Raw genomic sequence first — 20,325 nt, forward strand, 5'->3', positions numbered from 1 at the left:
ATCCTGAGAAACTTAACAGGAACCCATGGGGGAGGGGAAGGAAAAAAAAAAAAAAAAAAAGGACGTTAGAGTGGGAGAGAGCCAAAGCATAAGAGACTGTTAAAAACTGAGAACAAACTGAGGGTTGATGGGGGGTGGGAGGGAGGGGAGGGTGGGTGATGGGTATTGAGGAGGGCACCTTTTGGGATGAGCACTGGGTGTTGAATGGAAACCAATTTGTCAATAAATTTCATATATAAAAAAAAAAAAAAAAAAAGAAAATTACCCGGAAAAAAAAAAAATCACTTTGAGAATTTTTTAAAAATATATTAAGGAGGATATACCATATCAATTATTATACAAATACTTAAAAGCTAGAATAATTAAAGTATGGCACTGGTAAAGAAATAGATATACAGATTAATAGAACATAACTGAAAGCTCAAAACTGATCCTTGTACGTAAGGAGAATTGAGTTGTTCCCAGAAATGGCATTTTGTATCAGGGGATAAAGTAGGACTTATTAAACAAAGGTTGAAATCTTTGGTTGATCACTTGGGAAAATTAAAATTTGGATACCTACAATATAACAACATAAATACCACATAGATTAACAATTCCTAAGTAAGTCAAATAAAAACAAAACAATACATAAAAGTGTTAGTGGATATCATAATTAAGTATTTCTATAGTCTGTAAGAAGAGAGAACTTTCTAAAAATGATACCAAAGACAGAAATTAAAAAGGGAGGGAAGTCCTGATAAACCTTAAAAATTCTACATAAAAAAATCATAACCAATGTTTAATAACAATGAACTGAAAAAAATATTTATAGTATATAAGACAAAGGGTTAAATAATCTATAGTCTTCTAAAATCAGTCAGAAAAATAATGTCTTGATAGAAAAATGAGTAAGAAACTTAAAAAAGCGACATATAAAAGAATAAACACAAACGGCAAATAATTTTGTAAAAATGTTCAACGATCCTAGTAATCCAAAAAGTGCAATCAGATTTTGACCCATCTGATCGGCAAAGTGCAAATGAGAGAAATTTGGCAACACCTCCTAAAAGACTTTAAAAGGATCTATCCCATGACTTCTACCTTCCATTAGTAGAAGTAGGGAAACATATGCATAAAGAAATGCTTATAGCCACTGATCATTACAGCAAAATATTTGGGAAAAGGTGGGGTGGTATTCAGGCAAATCCCAAAAGCTTAAATAAGTTAGAAATGTACTTTCTGGCCATGTAAATGAAATCTTGAGATAAGCAATCCATAGTTGATATTGCAACTCCATGATTAACAGTGACGCAGGTTTATTCTGTCTTGTGCCTACAATCCCATTAACATGAGGATTCTACCTCGTGGTCCAAGATAGCTACTTGATCTCCAGACATCTCATCCATTTACACAGGAAGTAGTGTATGAAGATACGTTGGGAAGATACAAAGTTAGAAAGGCACAGGTCTTCTCTTTAAAGATACGTCCTGGGAGATGAACATATGGCCACACCTAACTGCAAGGCAAACTGGGAAATAAGCCTTAATTCCAGACAGCACCTGGCAGCTAAAAACTGGAGTCATGTTACTAAGGAAGAAGAGAAGATGGGGCATTAGGGGACAATCTATAGTCTCTGCCACATAACCAAAATGTTGGCTCATAAATGGTTCAACAACAGATAAGCTCTGGTTCATTCAGACAGTGAAATACTATGTTATTGTTAAAATGATGTTAAGGATCTATTGTTATTAACATGGAAAGAGATGCCCAATGTATTATTAAATGACAAAAGCAGTTCATGAAATAGTTTTTTTTAAGTTTATTTATATTTTGAGAGAGGGAGAGAGAGCTCGAGCTGACTGGGGGCGGGGCAGAAAGGGGGGGGAGAGAGAGAGAGAGAAAGAGAGAGAGAGAGAGAGAGAGAGAGAATCCCAAGTAGGCTCCATGCCATCAGCATGGAGCCTGACACAGGACTTGAACCCACCAAATGCGACATCATGACCTGAGCCAAAACTCAAAAGTCAGATGCTCAACCAACTGAGCCACCCAGGCGCCCCATCAAACTGTTTTGATGGTATAGTTTTTAGAGTATCATTTCTTATCTAGTTGCCTTTTCCTCTATTTTGTCTATTGATTGATGAATCTATCTTAAAGTGCTTTTTAGTTTTTAAAATGATAGAATTTCTAAACCACTTTGTTGGGTTTTAAATTTCTGACTATACTGCATTGTGATATGAAATGTGCTATGTATGAAATGAATACTTTGGTATTTGTTGTGACTGGATTGTGTCACTCTCTAGTAATTATCTGTTTTCCCTAATTATTGGGGGCAGGATTCTGTATACATTCATTAGAGCAAGCTTATTAATTGTGTTGTTCAAGACACTTTATATTTCCTAATTATTTGTAAGGCTTTCTATATCAGTTTCTGAGAGATGTGTGGTAAAAATACCTACCATGATGAAGGCATTTAATCATTTCTTTAATATATATACCATTATTTACCTTTAAAAAAAGTTTTTTAACATTTTTATTCATTTTTTGAGAGACAGAGAGAAAGACAGCATGAGTGGGGGAGGGGCAGAGAGAGAGGGAGACACAGAATCTGAAACAGGTTCCAGGCTCTGAGCCATCAGCACAGAGCCTGACTTGGGGCTTGAACTCCCAGACCGTGAGATCATGACCTGAGCTGAAGTCGGCCGCTTAACCGACTGAGCCACCCAGGCACCCCTCATTATTTACCTTTATATATATTTTAAGGCTATATTTTTGGGTGCATGCAAGTTCAGGATTATTATAGGGTTTTTTGGTAATTGTTTCTATTGCTGTTAAATGATAGCCCCCCCCCCTTTTTCTTTTAAGTAGGCTCCATTCCCAACAGGGGGCTTGAACTCACAACCCTGAGATCAAGAGTTGTATGCTCTCCTGACTGACTGAGCCAGCCAGGGCCCCTATTGCCTTAAATTCTATTTTATCTGGTTAATACTGCTTTTCTACCTCCATTTGTTTAATATTTACATGGCATGTTTTTTCCATAATTTTACTTCAAATTTTGTTGTCTTTTATGCTTGCAAAAGGCATACAGATAGAATTTGTGTCTCAATTCAGCTAATTTCTGCTTAACAGGTGAATTTAATGTTTGTATTTATTAGGATTGCTGATAGTTGGATTTATTTCAACCATCTTATGTGTTTACCATTTTTTTCTTAGTATTTGGTTGTTTTTTTTTTTTTTTCTGATTCCTATTGGATTGATTTTATTCCCTTTTTGCTTCTTCAATGTTTTGGAAGATCTATATTCTATTTCTTTTAGAGGTTTCCCTTAAATTCTGAATATATGGCCATCGACTTAAGAAAGCCAACATTTAAACAATTGTTCTGTTCTCTCTTCTCTGGTGTTATTGTTGTCTAGTTTGTTAGTTTCACCTGTTTTTAAAAGTGTCCCCAAATTAACCTTTACTATTAGGGTTGTAGGGTATGCTATGCATAGCACTTCTCTTCCTCTCTGAAATTCAGAACCAATATGGAGAAAGAAGAGGGGGACAAAGGCAGGAATTAGAGGTGGAGAATCAAAATACAATATTAGCTTTATTTCAGGTAAAGCTGATGGGAGAAAGTGATTTTAGATCTGTGGCCAGATGGGCCTGCTGATACTTTATTCCTGAATTAGATGGACTTAGCCCCCGATGGCACAGTGAGACAACAGCAGGTCTCCCTAATAAGGCTGGTTATTCACCACCTGGACCCAGGCAGACCAGAATGTTCCTTCTGTGGAGGCAGGCGGATCGGGAGGAGAGAGAATAGCAGGGCCGAGCCAAGCATGTTGAGGTGTTCCTCCTAAACATTCCCATTCTCCTGCCTTTGGGTGGGATGGTTAAGGATGCAGAACAAAGCTATGAGTGTTTTTATATTATCACTTGCATGGGTTCGTAGAACTTCTCTCCTTTCGATGGATATAGGAGTGGGAAGCAATTGTTCCTCTGACGATTATTACTATCATTGCTGTTCTTGGTAGTATTATTTTCTGTAGCTCCTGCTACATGCTGATTTACCGTGGAGCTGAGATTTTAGCTTCAGCATCCTCAACTTGACGGACCCTCCCCAGACTCTGAAACCAGGAGGAAGCAGCACCCTACGATAGTTGGGGGAATGGAGTCCTGCTGGCCCGGAGGTCATTTTTCTCACCCTGGTGGTGGCCTTGGAGCTTCAGGACAGGGGGTGGGCACTGGGCAACAGTCCCCTGCACCCCATGGAGTCCATGGAGTGTCAGCATCTTCCTCAAAGAGAAGAATCTGACTGAGACACTGCTCCGCTCTTAGCTCAAGGGCCATGTGACTTGGCACGCCCCACTGCTGAGAACTGCCCTGGCAAGGTAGGGGTGCGAGGGATACTACTCCTACGAGGTGTGGTGAAATCCAGCAGACCAGAACAGGTTGCTGGCACAGTGAGATCAAAGGGCTGGAGTCATCCGAAGCCTCCCTCCACTACCAGTGGTGAATGTAAAGCTACAATAAATTTTTCTAAACAATGAATGGTTCATTTTCAACTGTATGCCCAAATTTTGACCCACTGTGTGAGAGGACTGATGCATCATTCTACTTCTTTTATAGGACAATATTTGGAAGTCGTCATCACATTAAGAGATGAGCAAAGAGTATGCACTCAGAAAATGTAGGGAATAAAAATGTATTCTAGAGGAGGTGAGGTTATAAAAATAATTAAAGATTGTATTACATTCTGAGATTTTGTAGCATTTAGCTGCAATTTATTATTTAGTTAGTTTCAAGTTTTTATTTAAATTCCAGTTCGTTAATATACAGTGTAATGTTTTGGGCATAGAATTTAGTGATTCATCACTTACATTGACACCCAGTGCTCATCACAAGTGCCCTCCTTCACACCCATCCCCCCCCCCACCTCCTCTCCAGCAAGCCTGTTTGTTCTCTATAGTCAAGAGTCTGTTTTATGGTTTGCCTCTCTTGTTTTTCGCCTATGTTCTGCTATTTAAACTTTTATTTGTTGTGATTTCTGTTCTCATTCTAAGTAAATGTAAACTTGTAAAAAAAAAAATACTTTATCTTAAGTAAACTGTACGCCCAAAGAGGGGCTGGAACTCAGAATCCTGAGATGAAGTGTCTGTCACATGATCTACTCACGGAGCCAGCGAGGCGTCCAGAAATCTAAACTTTTATACCTAATTTTCTATTAATACTTTAGCATATTATTTTTTTAAGTTATCTATTTATTTTGAGAGAGAGAGAGAGGGAGGGAGGGGGGCGAGAGAATCCCAAGCAGGCTCCATGCTGTTGGCACAGAGCCTGACTCAGGGACTGATCCCACGAACCGTGAGATCATGAACCGAGCCAAAATCAAGAGCCAGACGGTTAACTGACTGGGCCACCCAAGTGTCTCTATTTATACTGTCTAATAAGAGCTGATCTCAGTTTCTCAAAATACACCCCAGAGGGAAGTCTTTGGGGATGGAGGTGGAAATTCCATCAGTTGACTCCTATGAAGGGAGTCTCTCAATATGCTGTTACCGCCTCCTGGCTGGCTGGCCAAAAAAGATGTTGCCTGGTGGACTGGGGAGACCCAGGCCCAGACGCCTCCACCCAGCCCATTCTAAAGATGTCCCTGGAGACTCTTGGTCTCATTGCAAGAAAGAATTCAAGACACGATGGATGAGCAGTGGAAGCAGGGAAATGTATTAAAGTCAAAGTATGCTCTGGAGATGTGAGAGCGGCCCGCTCAAGAGAGAGTGGCCGCAGCTCGTATTTTTTTCTTAAAATGGGGTCCCCCTGGGGCGCCTGGGTGGCGCAGTCGGTTAAGCGTCCGACTTCAGCCAGGTCACGATCTCGCGGTCCGTGAGTTCGAGCCCCGCGTCGGGCTCTGGGCTGATGGCTCAGAACCTGGAGCCTGTTTCGGATTCTGTGTCTCCCTCTCTCTCTGCCCCTCCCCCGTTCATGCTCTGTCTCTCTCTGTCCCAAAAATAAATAAACGTTGAAAATGGGGTCCCCAAATTATGCAGGCTCTAGGCCCCACAAAACACAGATCCACCTCTGTTTGTTTTGGGTTTGTTTAGCTTTACAAAAAGGTTGACCAGTTTCTCTGCTTACCTCTCTTCCTCGTTTCTCACATCTTGTCCAAGTCCATCTTTTAGTTATTCTTCTGGTGGAGATCTGTCGCTGACCCTACTTACTTTCTCTCCCTTTAGAGGCCACTATTATCCTACCTTGACTATGTATTATTTCTTTGTAGCTTAACAAGAAAAAATGTGTTGTTACACATGTCTTAAATTTTTTATATCAGCGGACTAATGGTGTATATGTTTGTCAACCTGTTTTTTCCACTCAAAATTATGTTCCTGAGGTGCCTGGATGGCTCAGTCGGTTGAGTGTCCAACTCTTGATTTTGGCTCAGATCATGATCCCAGGGTTGTGGGAGCGAGCTCCAAGTCGGGCTCTGCAATGAGCATGGAGCCTGCATGAGATTCTCTCTCTCTGCCCCTCGCCCCTGCCGGCACCCTCTGTCTTTCTCTCTCAAATTAGAAAAAAAAAAATTATGTTCCTGAGAGTCTACTGTGTTGTTGAGTACAGCTGTAACTTATTCCTAATCACTACCATATCGGATTCCATCACCCATGTTTTATCCATTTTACTGTAAATCGACATTGGCTTATTTCTAGTTTTTTACCAGTAGTAGGTATAGTGCTACTTTAAGCCTTTTCATAAATGCCTCCTGGAAATGGATGGTTTCCCTAGAGTTTATACTTAGGAGTGGGATTTCTAGGTCAAAGAGTACGGACATCTTCATAAAGCAAAACTGGTTCCCAAAATCATTGTTCTAATTTACATTCCCACCAGTACCATATGACAAATTGCCTTGCTCTCCACATTGCTGCCAATGCCTGGTAGTTTTAGGCTTGAATATTTGCCAATTTTGTGGATATGTAATGGTTCTTCATTATAGAATTAATTTGTATTTTTCTGATTGGTAATGAAACCAAGGGACATATTATATGTTTATTGGCCATTTATATTTTTTATAAAATACTTCTGTAAACCTTTGGGCCTTATTAAAGAAATTGATTTATCTTTTTCTTATTGATTTATAAGAATTCTTTACATATTCAGGACACTAATCCCTTGACACTTACATATTTAGCAAGTATATATTACATATAAAAATATATTCAGTAAATCTCCTTCCAGTCTGGCCAATCACTTCATTCTCATGATAGCTTTTGATGAAATGGATATTGTTATTTTTAATTTAGCCTTGTCAATTTTTCTCTGTGGTTTTCAGTTTTAGTTTCTTGTTTGAAAAAATGTGTCCCTGAGATCATAAAAGTATTCTCCCATATTGACTTCTAAATTTTTAAAAATATTATATTTTATATATAGTCCATTAATTCATCTAGAGTTGATTTTTGTATATGATATGATGAAGGGGATATATTGTGGGAAACAGGAAAATGGTACTCTGAGAAAATACTTAAAGGTTGAAAACTAAGCAGCTATGTTTCCAAGTTTGAAAGTTAAAGAAAGAATAACAGAAAAAAACAAAACCCACAAAGGAAGTAGAATAAAAAACACTATTCTACTAAGAGCAGAAACCAATTAAATAATCATCATATAAATGATAGATCAATTAAACAGTAATTGTATTAAATAATAGGCTCAAGGAAGCCAAAATTTTGTTCTTTAAAAAGATTAACAAAATAGATAAACTCTGGTGTGACTACTCAAGAAAAAAGGGAAAAGGCACAGATAAACATCATTAAATTGATAAAGGTGTCATAAGTTTAGGTGCAACAGAGGTAACAAAAAGATAAGCAGATACTTTTAATTAACTTTATGCTGATTAAATTGAAATGTACAGGGCGCCTGGGTGGCTCAGTCGGTTGAGCGTCCGACTTCGGCTCAGGTCATGATCTCACGGCTTGTGAGTTCGAGCCCCGCGTCGGACTCTGTGCTGACAGCTCGGAGCCTGGAGCCTGCTTCAGATTCTGTGCCTCCCTCTCTCTCTGCCCCAATCCACTGACAATCTGTCTCTGTCTCTCTCAAAAATAAATAAACATTAAAAAAATTTATATAAAAAATTGAAATGTAAAAGAAAACATGCAAATATCCAGAAAAATTTGTATTGATTTTGCATTTATATTGCTAAACTCTCTCCTCAATGCTAATAATTTCTGTGTGGATAATTTTGGGTTCTCTACATAAAAAAAAAAAAAAAAACATACAACATGCAGATTGTAACAGTATTTTTCTTCTGCCATTATCTTTTTGAATGTCTCTACAAATTTCTTTCTGGAATGTGGCTTAGAAGTATGAGAACTTGTTAGGAAATGACAGATGTTGGTGAGGATGTGGAGAAAGGGGAACCCTCTTACACCGTTGGTGGGAATGCAAACTGGTGCAGCCACTCTGGAAAACAGTATGGAGATTCCTCAAAAATTTAAAAATAGAACTACCCTGTGACTCTGCAATTGTACTCCTGGGTATTTAACCAAAGGACACAAAAATAGGGATTTGAAGGGGTACATGCATCCCAATGTTTATGGCAGCAGCATCAACAATAGCCAAACTATGGAAAGAGCCCAAATGTCCACTGACTGATAAATAGATAAAGAAGATGGGGTGTGTGTGTGACACAGATACAAATACTCACACGATGGAATATTACTCAGCCATCAAGAAGAATGAAATCTTGCCATTTGCAATGACATGGATGGAGCTAGAGTGTATTATGCTAAGCCAAATAAGTCAGTCAGAGAAAGACAAATACCATATGATTTCACTCATATGGGGAATTTAAGAAACAAAACAGATGAACATAAGGGAAAGGGGGAAAAAAGAGAGAGGGGAAACAAACCACAAGAGACTCTTTAACGTTAGAGAACAAACTGAGGGTTGATGGAGGGATGTGGGTGGGGGACAGGCTAGATGGGTGATGGGTATTAAGGAGGGCACTTGTTGGGATGAGCATTGGGTGTTATATGTAAGTGACGAATCACTAAACGCTCCTCCTGAAATGTCACACTATATGTTAATTAACTAGAATTTAAATAACATTTTGACAAAAAAAGAAGTATATATTAGTACTTCTCATTCTGTCTTCCACATCTCATAAATTCTCTTTTATATTTTCATCTCGTTATCTCTGTGCTGCATTACAGGTGGTTTGTTCAGATCTGTTTTTCAGTTGACCATTTTACGTGATGATTTATTCACTGAGTTTTTAATGTGAAGAAATAAATCTTTCATTTCCAGGGGTACACTTTGGTCCTGGTTCAAATCTGCTGATTCTCTGTTCATATTGTCCTTTTGTTCCATTACTTCAATTCCTTCTTTTACCTCTTTAATCATTTTACCTTTTAAAAAATGTTTATTTATTTATTTTGAGAGAGAGCATGAGCAGGGGAGAGATAGAAAGAGAAGGAGAGGGAAAGAATCCAAAGCAGGCTCCACACTGTTAATGCAGAGTCTGACTCTGGGGCTTGAACTCAGGAATCGTGAGCTCATGACCTGAACTGAAATCGAGTCGGAGGTTCAACCAACTGAACCACCCAGGTGCCCCACCTCTTTAATCATTTTAAACATAGTAATGTTTATAGTCCCTTTCAGAGTGTTCAATTATCTATAGTTCTATGAGTACTAATTTTGTGGATTATTGAGCCTTTTTTTTTTTTTTTAGAGAGAGAGAGAGAGTGAGAGGGAGTGCATACACCTGCAGGGAAAGGGCAGAGGGAGAGAGACAGAGAGAGAATGCAGAGCCTGACTCAGGGCTCAATCCCATGACCGTGAGATCATGACCTGAGCCAAAATCAAGAGTTGATGCTTAATAGACTTAGCCAGGTGCCCTGATTGTTGAGTCTTTTGATTCATTTTCATTTCCTCACATGGTTTGTAATTTTTTATTGTGAGCTCATCTTAAGCAGTGATGGTCTTTTCTGTGGGAGTCCTGGGTACCCTAGATTAAGGATTTGCCCCCATGATATGGATTTATTTTTGATTATGCAAGAATCCCAGAGTTTTCACAGGCCTTGAGCAAATTTTTTTTCTTGCCCAACATTTTGTTAGCATGTCAGTTGAGAATTCTTGTTCTATAAAACTAGTACAAAATTCAATCCTATTTAAAAAAAAAAAAAAAGGTGGGGATGCATGGTGGCTCAGTCGGTTAAGTGTCCAACTTCGGCTCAGGTCGTGATCTCACACGATCTTGAGTTCGAGCCCCGCATCGGGCTCTCTGCTGTCAGCACAGAGCGCACTTTGGATCCTTGGTCCCTCCTCTCTCTCTCTGCCTCTCTCTCTCTCAAAAATAAATAAATGTTAAAAAAAATTCGATCCTACACTCAGGCTTGGTTTAATTTCTTGGAAGAGATGTTTCTTTTTCCTTCACACCCAATGCCTTGAGGATTACAAGATGCTGTGCTCTTTTTCTTGTTGGAGATCTTGTTAGTGCCATTTTTGTGGACTAAGCAACTTTGCAGGAGCTTTTCCTTAATTCGATATCTTAATTCCAGATATTCATCTGGAGTGGACCCAAGGCCATGCATTTTGTCTCCATGTGAGGTTTGCTCCACAACCCCCATTCTCTAGGTGCTGGTTCTTCCTGCCCAACCTTATAACTCCAGCTACCAGAAGATTTCCCTTTCTTCCCTGTTGGCTCAGTTATCTACTTTTATTACAGTTTTTCTCATGTTTATTTTTGAGAGAGAGGGAGAGGGAGAGAGTCAGCGTGAGTAGGGGGAGGGGCAGAGATACAGAGACACAGAATCCGAAGCAGGCTCCAGGTTCTGAGTCATCAGCATGCAGCCCGATGCGGGGCTCGAACTCACGAACCGTGAGATCATGACCTGAACCAAAGTTGGACGCTTAACTGACTGAGCCACCCCTCAGTTATCTACTTTTAAAAACACACAAGTTATTTGTGTAGCAGTAATTTATTGTGTTTGTTATATTTTATCCAAAATACCTATGTGTTTATTGCAAGAGAGTGTCACATCAGCCCTTCATGTTGCCAGAACCAGAAGTAGTAGAAGTCGTGATCTACCCAAGTTTACATCCACATTTAAATAAATACTCTCCATGGAGTGGGATTACGGGTGATTTTGATTTTCTAGTAAAGCCTTACTTTTTTTTGCCTAGACCTCATTCAATGACTATGCAATACATTTAATATCTGAAAATATTATAAAATATTTTTTTTATTTTTTTTTATTCATTTTTGAGAGAGAGAGAGACAGAGTATGAGCTGGAGAGGGGCAGAGAGAGGGGGAGACACAGAACCCAAAGAAGGCTTCAGGCTCTGAGCTGTCAGCACAGAGCCTGACGCGGGGCTCGAACTCGCGAACTGTGAGATCATGACCTGAGCCGAAGTCAGACACTTAACCGACTGAGCCACCCAAGCGCCCCTACTATAAAATAATGTTAATTTTGAAATGAAAAGTAGGTTGTGGTATCATATTACCATACAGTTCAAAAATAATTTTACTCTTAACTATCTATGTTAACCAGGTGGAGAGGTCACACAAAGCTCTAAAATTATTTTAGGGGTGCCTGAGTGGCTCAGTTGATTGGGCATCCAACTTTGGCTTGGCTTGGGTCATGATCTCACCATTCATGGGTTTGAGCCCTGCATCAGGCTCTGTGCTGACAGCTCAGAGCCTGGAGCCTGCTTTAGATTCTGTCTCCCTCTCTCTCTGCCCCTCTCCTGCTCGTGCTCTTTCTCTGTCTGTCAAAAATGAATAAATGTTAAAAAAAAATTTAATTATTTTACATTTGACTTTAGCATGCATTACAATAAAACATCACCAATTCAGATTAAATGAGGAAAATGAATCTAAATTAGTCTAAAGCTTGCATATTTTTAAAATGATTTTATTTGTAACTAAACTCTACATTCAGCATGGGGCTTGAACTCACAACCCCGAGATCAAGAGTCACATGTTCTCCTGACTGAGTCAGCCAGGTGCCCCTAACGCTAGAATACTTTTAATGCTGTTTTATTTCTTCAAGTAAATGCAATAAATGGAACAACAGATGGTGTCAGGAAAGGTCCTGTGTTCTATAATAAATAAATACTAGTTATTTTATGCTTCTGAATAGGAAGATATTTCCCACTCCTGTCTCTACTCCTCAATCCTTGTATTTAATAGTTACTATTAAGTTCAGGTATCCTTGAGATTGTTGGACTGATAATTTTTTAAATGTCTACGGTTTCAATTTCCTAATGATATTTATGTATGTCTGTTTCTGGGTATAACTGGGGGTGTGGGATGTGTCTTGGGGCGTGAGGGTGCGTATGTGTATTTGAGGGAGACTGGTGGGGGCGTGATGTGTCTGTGTCTGATGCTTTTTGGTTCTTTTTTACTCTTTTACTGAATACATTTACTTTTAATCTCGTTCCTATTCAAATGATAATTAATTTTAAATTATTGAGGCTTAAATAATGTTTTTCTCTAAATGATTTGCCAATACGAATGTACTGAAATCTTTAATTTGAGGGTTTTTAAAAATCTAAATTATTCTCCACAAATGTCACATAAAAAATCACCCAGTATATTATCTGAACATTTTCCTCATAGCCCCTTCTTTCTTCAGAAAGCCTTTCCAGTAAATTTTATTGAAGCAAATTCTGGGGATGCCTGGCCGGCTCAGTTGGTAGAGCATACGACTCTTGATCTCGGGGTTGTGGGTTCGAGCCCCACGTTGGGTGTAGAGATTACTTAACAATAAAACCTTTTATTAAACAATAAAAATAAAAATAAAAAATAAAAATAAAAATAATTCTGCATAGAAGATTGCCAGTGGAACAAAACGTGTAAGACAATTTCTCCAAATGGACTTTCAATGGAATATAAACATCTTTTATTTATTTATTTTTTAAATTTTTTTTTCAACGTTTTTTTTATTTATTTTTGGGACAGAGACAGAGCATGAACGGGGGAGGGGCAGAGAGAGAGGGAGACACAGAATTGGAAACAGGCTCCAGGCTCCGAGCCATCAGCCCAGAGCCTGACGCGGGGCTCGAACTCACGGACCGCGAGATCGTGACCTGGCTGAAGTCGGACGCTTAACCGACTGCGCCACCCAGGCGCCCCATAAACATATTTTATAAATGTTACAACTTTCCAAAGACGTTAGAAATGTTTTTTAAGGGGCTCCTGGGTGGCTCAGCTGATTAAGCGTCCGACTCTAGATTTCAGCTCAGCTCATGATCTCACAATCTGTGCTGACAGTGCAGAGCCTCCTTGGAATCCTCACTCTCAACCCCCCCCCCCCGCCCCTACCCCTCTTGCACTCTCTCTCTCTCAAAATAAATAACTTAAAAAAATTATTTTTAAAAAGAGAAATGTTTTTAAAGTTTTACTTATAAAATGAAAGAAGAACAAAAGAAGAACGAAAGAAATGGAGAAAAAAAAAGAACCTAATAAAGTCTAACCAAATACAAATAATGTTTTTTTTTTTTTTTTATAAGCCTGGCATTTCCCCTTCCAAATTATTGGTAGTCCTGTGCTGGGAGAAGGAAGGAAATGGCTCCGTCGTTATGGCTTAGGTATGCATGGAAGGGCTAACTGCAGGGAACTAGAACAGCCTGGCAGTGTCCAGCCCTGGAATTTGACCCATCTGTTGAGTTGGGCAGAAGCTACAGAACACAATTCAGCCTGGGAAACCAGGAGAGGTGCAGCACATCTGGTTCCACATAGGCTCTGGAGAGCATGGCCACCGGTCACGGGCCTTCCCTCACACGTGGACCAGCTAGAGACTTTGGATTTTTACAGTCACTCTACTACTGCTGGTGGGTGCGAGGTGCTAGGTGTCGGGGGTGTTCAGTAAGAAGGGAGCTCACATTTGGCAACCCAAACAGGCAGGCAACATCAAATACCAGTGGATACCAAGGCCAGAGCAGTCAGCCAAGAGTTGTGGGACCAGACCCCAGGGCCAAGCGAGGGTGAAGGATAAAACTGAGCACATCGGAGCCCCCAACTCAGAAGGATAGAATAATAGGCAGGATTCAGCGGCCGAGACCCAATCCCAGGAAAACAAGATGAGCATGTGGTGGGCAAAATGCCGACTGATCTCAGCTCCAAGGCCCAACATCGACCTGGAGGACCAGCAGCAAGGGGGAATTGATGGCCAGTCTAAAGCACCGGGCTGTAGCTCTTCGAGTCTACCGTACCCACCGACCCCACCCCCGTGAGCTGATGACTGGTCCTTGAGCCAGAGGGAGCCATGCCCGATGAGGAAAACTAATGCAATTTTTTCAGCTTTAACTTTACTTATTTTTCTTTAGGTTGTTTTTGTTTTTGTTTTTCGTTACAGAGAGTGACAGAGGGAGCATGTGTGAGCAGGGGAGGGGCAGAGAGAAGGAGAGAGAGAATCCCAAACAGGCTCCTTGCTGTCAGCGCAGAGCCCAACACGGGGCTCCATCGCACAAACCATGAGATCGTGACCTGAGCCAAGATCAAGAGTCAGACACTTAATAAGTAGGAGCCACCCAAATGCCCCTACTTATTTTTGGAGGTACATTTTTGATTCAAAAATCAAAACCATATGGACAGGTATACACAGGAATTCTTGTTTGCACATCATCTCCGTTCTTCTTCTTCTGCCCCCTACAGATGACCACCCCCTACAGACAGGTATCCTTTCAGTGTTTGTTTTCACAAATAGAAACAACTATGTATACATATTCTTACTTGGTTGCTCTAACCCTGCTTGTTATACAGAAGAAAGCACACAAAAGAAAGTATACACACACCCATATATAGTTTTCTTAACTTCACAATATATCTTGTAGATTTCTCTACCCCAAAAGATGGAAATCATTGCCCTTTTTTAAAAAAATTTTTTTAAAAATCTTTATTTATTTTTGAGAGATAGAGAGAGACAGAGTGAGAGCAGGGGAGGAACAGAGAGAGAGTGAGACACAGAATCCGAAGCAGGCTCCAGGCTCCGAGCTGTCAGCACAGAGCCCAACGTGGGGCTCGAACCCACGAACCGTGAGATCATGACCTGAGCTGAAGTTGGACGCTTAACCGAATGAGCCACCCAGGCACCCCTCGTTGTCCTCTTTTATGGCCGCATGGTACTCTGCTGTGTGGATGCACCGAGTTACTTTGAACAAAGGCCCTATTAGTGCTGAACATTCGGGTTGTTTCTAATCGTTTGCTCTTGGAAACTATGTCACAAGGCCTGATCCTGGACAGATGTGGCCTGTACTTTTACAAGGCATCGATAGCATAGACGCTGAGGAGTGCGGTGGCTGGTCAAAGGGTAAGTTCACTGATGATTTTGTTCATTATCGTCAAATCTTTCCAAAAAAACTTCCATTTTTTGCGAACACTAGCGAATATCTGAGAATTCCTGTTCCCCCTCAGCCTCACCAGCAGAGCATGTTGTCAGACTTTTCGATTGTTATCAAGCTGGCAGGGAGGTTATAATTTTGAAGTCGAACGAAAGGTGAATTGTACGTGGTAATGCTTTATTATCTGGAATGTTCCTTCTTCCTTCCTTCTTTTTTCCGTTAAACACCATAGGTCCAAATGTTTCATGTTTAGTTATATAGGCTTATATATATATATATATATATATATATATATATATATATATGTTATGTATTCCAAAACCTTAGTTTTGGATTCCAAAACCTGGATCATTCTGGATATAATGGATCCCACCGGCCAGGGTAGGTAAGATGAAGAATTTGGAATCCTGACTGACATCCAGTCTCCAGAGCCCCCTCCAGATTCTGCACACCAACGTGTGCCGGGCTCCGCCTGACATCAGGTTGACCTCCTGGCCTTGACTCAACATCTCCCTGCCCACTCCCTGCCCTCCATTATTACCTGAGGCACGTGGGATGCCACGGAAAGAACTTGAAGGACTTGCATGAAGTACAGCCAATGGACTAAGAAAAGGAGTAGCCGTGACGCTGTTACCCAGAGGCCCCAGCCAGAGTGCCTCAGGTCGGTGGGAGCGGCTCAGTTGTTTTCAGTAAGTTTTGTTTTCATTAAGTGTTGATAGAGAGGGACACATCTTTTTCATGGGTACTCGGGTCATGAAAAATGGCTTTGAGTAAGCCACTGGAGAAGCGTGAAGTGTTTCTGTGAACACAGAGGACATTCTTGGTGCTCACGACTGTAAGAGATGACAGCACTGTCCTGGGTGCCCGGGCCTCCCGTCTCTGTGCTGGAGAGAGTGTTCCTCTTCCCTGCAAAGGAAGGAAAAGAGGAAAAAGAGGAAAAGAGGAAAGTCGGACGCTCAACCAGCTGAGGCACCCAGGCGCCCCTAGCCTTATGATCTTTTTAAAGATGCTATAACAAAAATATACTGTTGAGCGTATCAGTTGGTTAAGCATCCAACTTAGGCTCAGGTCATGATCTCGCGGTTCGTGAGTTTGAGCCCCACGTCGGGCTCTGTGCTGACAGCTGGGAACCTGGAGCCTGCTTCGGATTCTGGGTCTCCCTTTCTCTTTGCCCCTCCCCTGCTTGAGCTCTGTCTCTCAAAAATAAATACATATTGAAAAAAAAATTTAAAAATCCGAAGTCTATAGGATGGCCACAAAATCTTTTTTCATGCTAGTTTACAATCATATGTATATTCCTCTCCAAAAAAATAATATTTTCCCCCATGCCATTCCAGACATCCCAACACCGATAGCTGAAAATCACTGAAGCATCCATGATGGCTGTTGCCAGGTCTCTGAGTCTTGTTATCGGAGCGGAGAACTTTTGTAACATCTGGAGACAAAATTCCCCATTTGTTAAGTAGGGACCCTGAGGAGGTCATGCTGAGGGGATGGTGTCTTGGCGCCAAGAGCAGCACGTTGATGCTCTGTCTCGTTACAGGAGGGAGGCTGTCTCACTTCCTCATTTCTGTACGAACCATCACGAAGGGCATTCAGATGAGCAGAGTGGCTCATCTCAGTGGTTCTCTCAGGCGACCTTCCGAAATTGCTGCCTGTGTCCTACCATGAGAAGGATTCTGCTTGATTTCCTCGGAATACTAAGGATACTTCCTTGATCACTCATGCACATGGACCGTGTGGCAGTTCAGGGAGCGTCAGCAAAGCTCGAATGTATCAGTCTTCTTGGGGAAGGGGACGTTGCCCTATTGTCACTCTGACTGGTGGCAGAGGTCATTCATTCATTCGAGGAACGCTAATGCAGGACCAGGTCTTATGTCATGCCCTGGATATACGAAACCGTGGGGTGCCCTCCTGGAGCACTCAGTCTAGGCGTGCAGACGTGAACGTTCACAAATATTCACAACCTGACAAGGGCTGAAGACGTGAGGTCCACGAGTCGGTTTCATAGCCCAGAGGTGACTATTCCAGGGTGTATTCCAGTACCAAAACTCGGGTCAGGAAGGCTTCGCAAAGGGAGTGACATCGAGCTGCAGTTTGAAAGACCGTAGCTTTTGACGAAGTAGCGGGGGAAAAGCACAGAAAGTAGCAAATGCAAAGGCAGAGAGGAAGGAGACAGCCTGGTGGGGCGGGGAATTAGAAATGGAGGGCCAGACGCTGGAGGAAATGGCTCAGCATTGAAGGAATGGTCACACAAAGGCACAGCGCGGGGGACCAGCGAAAGTGGGTCAGGGCAGAGAGGACACCATTGTGACCAGGCAGGCTGTCCCTAGGGTCACCATGATGAGCTGGCTGGCCACAAGAAGTGGGCCCTGAAAACGAGCAGGACCATCCTGGGTGGAGGGTTGGGGGTGGCTGTTGGTGAGGAGGGAGAGAAACTGGTGAAGGAAAAAGAACATGGAAGAGCTTTGGGCTAGGATGGTCTTAGGGCAGAGGAAGAGAGAGCTCATTTCGAGACCTGAAGAACCATCAGAGTAGCCACCAACTAAGTGGTTCACTTGTCTCCTTTTGTAGAGAAGGAAGTTGAAGTCTCTGCCCGCATGTGCTGCTTGGGGGGGTCAAAGACTCTGTCATGTGTCCGTGAAACTCCCATCCCGCCCCACACCCCTGAGGGCCTTTCATTCCTGCTTGGTACTCAGAAGAGTTTAGATGATCTACATAGGCCTCTCACCCTGGCTTTAATAAATAGGCGTAGAATGAAAATCACAGAACACCATGCTTCAGATTTCTTGGTGAAATTATTTCCAAAAGACTGAAGCAGAGGAAAGCCAAGAAAAAAACTCATGGGTTTTCCTAGAAGAAAAAAGGTCATCAGAGATCATAGGTGAACTTTTCCAGTGGCCAGGTGACATTAGAAATCAGAATATAGGGGCGCCTGGGTGGCTCGGTCGGTGAAGCGTCCCACTTCGGCTCAGGTCATGATCTCATGGTTTGTGAGTTCCAGCCCCACGTCGGGCTCCGTGCTGACAGCTTGGAGCCTGCTTCGGATTCTGTGTCTTCCCCTCTCTCTGCCCCTCCCCAAGTCGTGCAATGTCTCTCTCTCAAAAATAAAATAAATGTTTTTAAAAAATTAAAAAAAAAAAAAAGAAATGAGAATATGGCAGGAATTATGAAATACAGTGGAGGCAGGTGGATCAAGTGTCCAGGGGGTTTGTTCATAGAAAGTCAGCGAGGAAGACTGTTCTCAAGTGTTAACCTTGAACCTAAAATTTTTATGAATTTTCCTTCCATGAATTATCTCATGTTAGTAAGATGGTCTAGCCTAGTTAATGATAAATGTGTCAGAGGATGAATTATAATTTGCAACATTGTTTTTTCCAGACCCAGTGAGGTTTCTAGTAACAGTGTGTCTGGCTGTCTCTAGAAGTTTCCCTACTGTTCTCATCCCTCTTTCCCTTCTGCCACAGTTTCTTTCTTCTTTGTCTTCTCCTCCCCTGCAACCACCCTGGATGGTTGGTTCTCTACCCTGCCTATCCCCCATTCCTTGTTGTTGCAACCAAAGGTTCCCATGGGCCCCACATGCAGGGGGTGCTGGAGGCCAGCAGCCCCCTTCACTTCTCCCCTCCCTCCAGCCTTAGTACCAACATTCTTCTTAGCTGGTGGAGAGGTTCGCTGTGCTTCCTTATCACCTCCAAAGTAAAAATGCTTCGCGCCATCCACTGCCCTATCTGGCCACAGAATCATGGAATGACTGGGCTGAAAAAGCACCCCCAGCCTGCATGCCCCTCCCCCTCCCCCTCCCCCTCCCAGTCCCCGTCTAGCTTCATCTACCAAAGATCAACTGTAACAGGTTAGCAATGGCAAATCCCGGGGTTCCAGCATTTAGGAAGCGGGTTGAGGACCCACAGGCCTGAACGGTCAGGATAGAAAGACAACCTCTTCAACGTGTAGGTGTGTTTTCCTTTCCACACTTTCAGCTGGGGAATAGGTGGGGCTGTTTATGAGTGCAGTGAACAGAATTTATCCCCAGCATCGCAGTGCCCCTATCCACTGCACTCCGTCGGGCTTCATTGCATCCTCTCTGGTCCTGCAGCCTCTTTTTCCTCTTCTGCATCCAAGCAGGCCTTCAGGAATGGATCCGACATATATTCATAATAAGGTGTGAGTGACTGATAAAAGCTTAAGGTATTACTCAGTAGAAGCACGTTGGTATTTTGATAGGGCTCAGAGCCTTTAAAGAAAGGAACAAATCCATCCGTCTTTAATGGAGAAATTTTAATTAGGTAGCAGGAGAAATGTTTGGGATTGAGTGGAGTATACCTGGTTTTCCTGAAATCACATGACAGATGTTTATTCTACTTAGAAATTAAATGCACACCCGTGCACACCCCCGCCTACACCCTACTTATCTATTTAATTCCAGGCAATATGTTAAATACTTTACATATATATGTTTTTCATTTAATTTTTACTCCAACCACCCCTTCCCCCCCAAAAAAATAGGCAAGGTATTCAGTGTTTCATGTACATTCTGCTACCCAAAAATTTAAGTAAATTGCCCAAACTTGCACAGCCCATAAATGTGGAACTAGGATGTGAATCCAACTTCTTTCTACAGATCGGGAAGCCGCCAGAGGTAACACTCTTCATGTGGTGGGAAGCAGTTTTCTTGCTTGCCTCCTGGGCTGCTTAGTTAAGGAACATACAGAGCTTTAAAAACCTCTTAAGTCATCTTAAAAAGTCCTCTTAATTGTCTGTGTTTTTTCTCTGAACTTCCCAGTTTGTGTATGTCATTCTCGTAACGATGTGCCCCAAATGAAGCATACTGGCCTGGTCTATTTTCATTTTTCAGCCTATGCAGGATATAAAAAATGAACAGCATATGGTGAAAAGTTAATGAGATTAAAAAAGAAGTTCCCTTAAAATAATCCATGGGCTTTTCTACATGTGTTCTTGGTCTCGTTTCAAACACCACAGGAGTTAAGGGGCACCCGGGTGGCTCAGGCGGTTAAGCGTGCCATTTTTGGTT

The sequence above is a fragment of the Lynx canadensis genome, chromosome B2 (assembly GCF_007474595.2).
Source record: "Lynx canadensis isolate LIC74 chromosome B2, mLynCan4.pri.v2, whole genome shotgun sequence".
NCBI classification, from domain to species: domain Eukaryota; kingdom Metazoa; phylum Chordata; class Mammalia; order Carnivora; family Felidae; genus Lynx; species Lynx canadensis.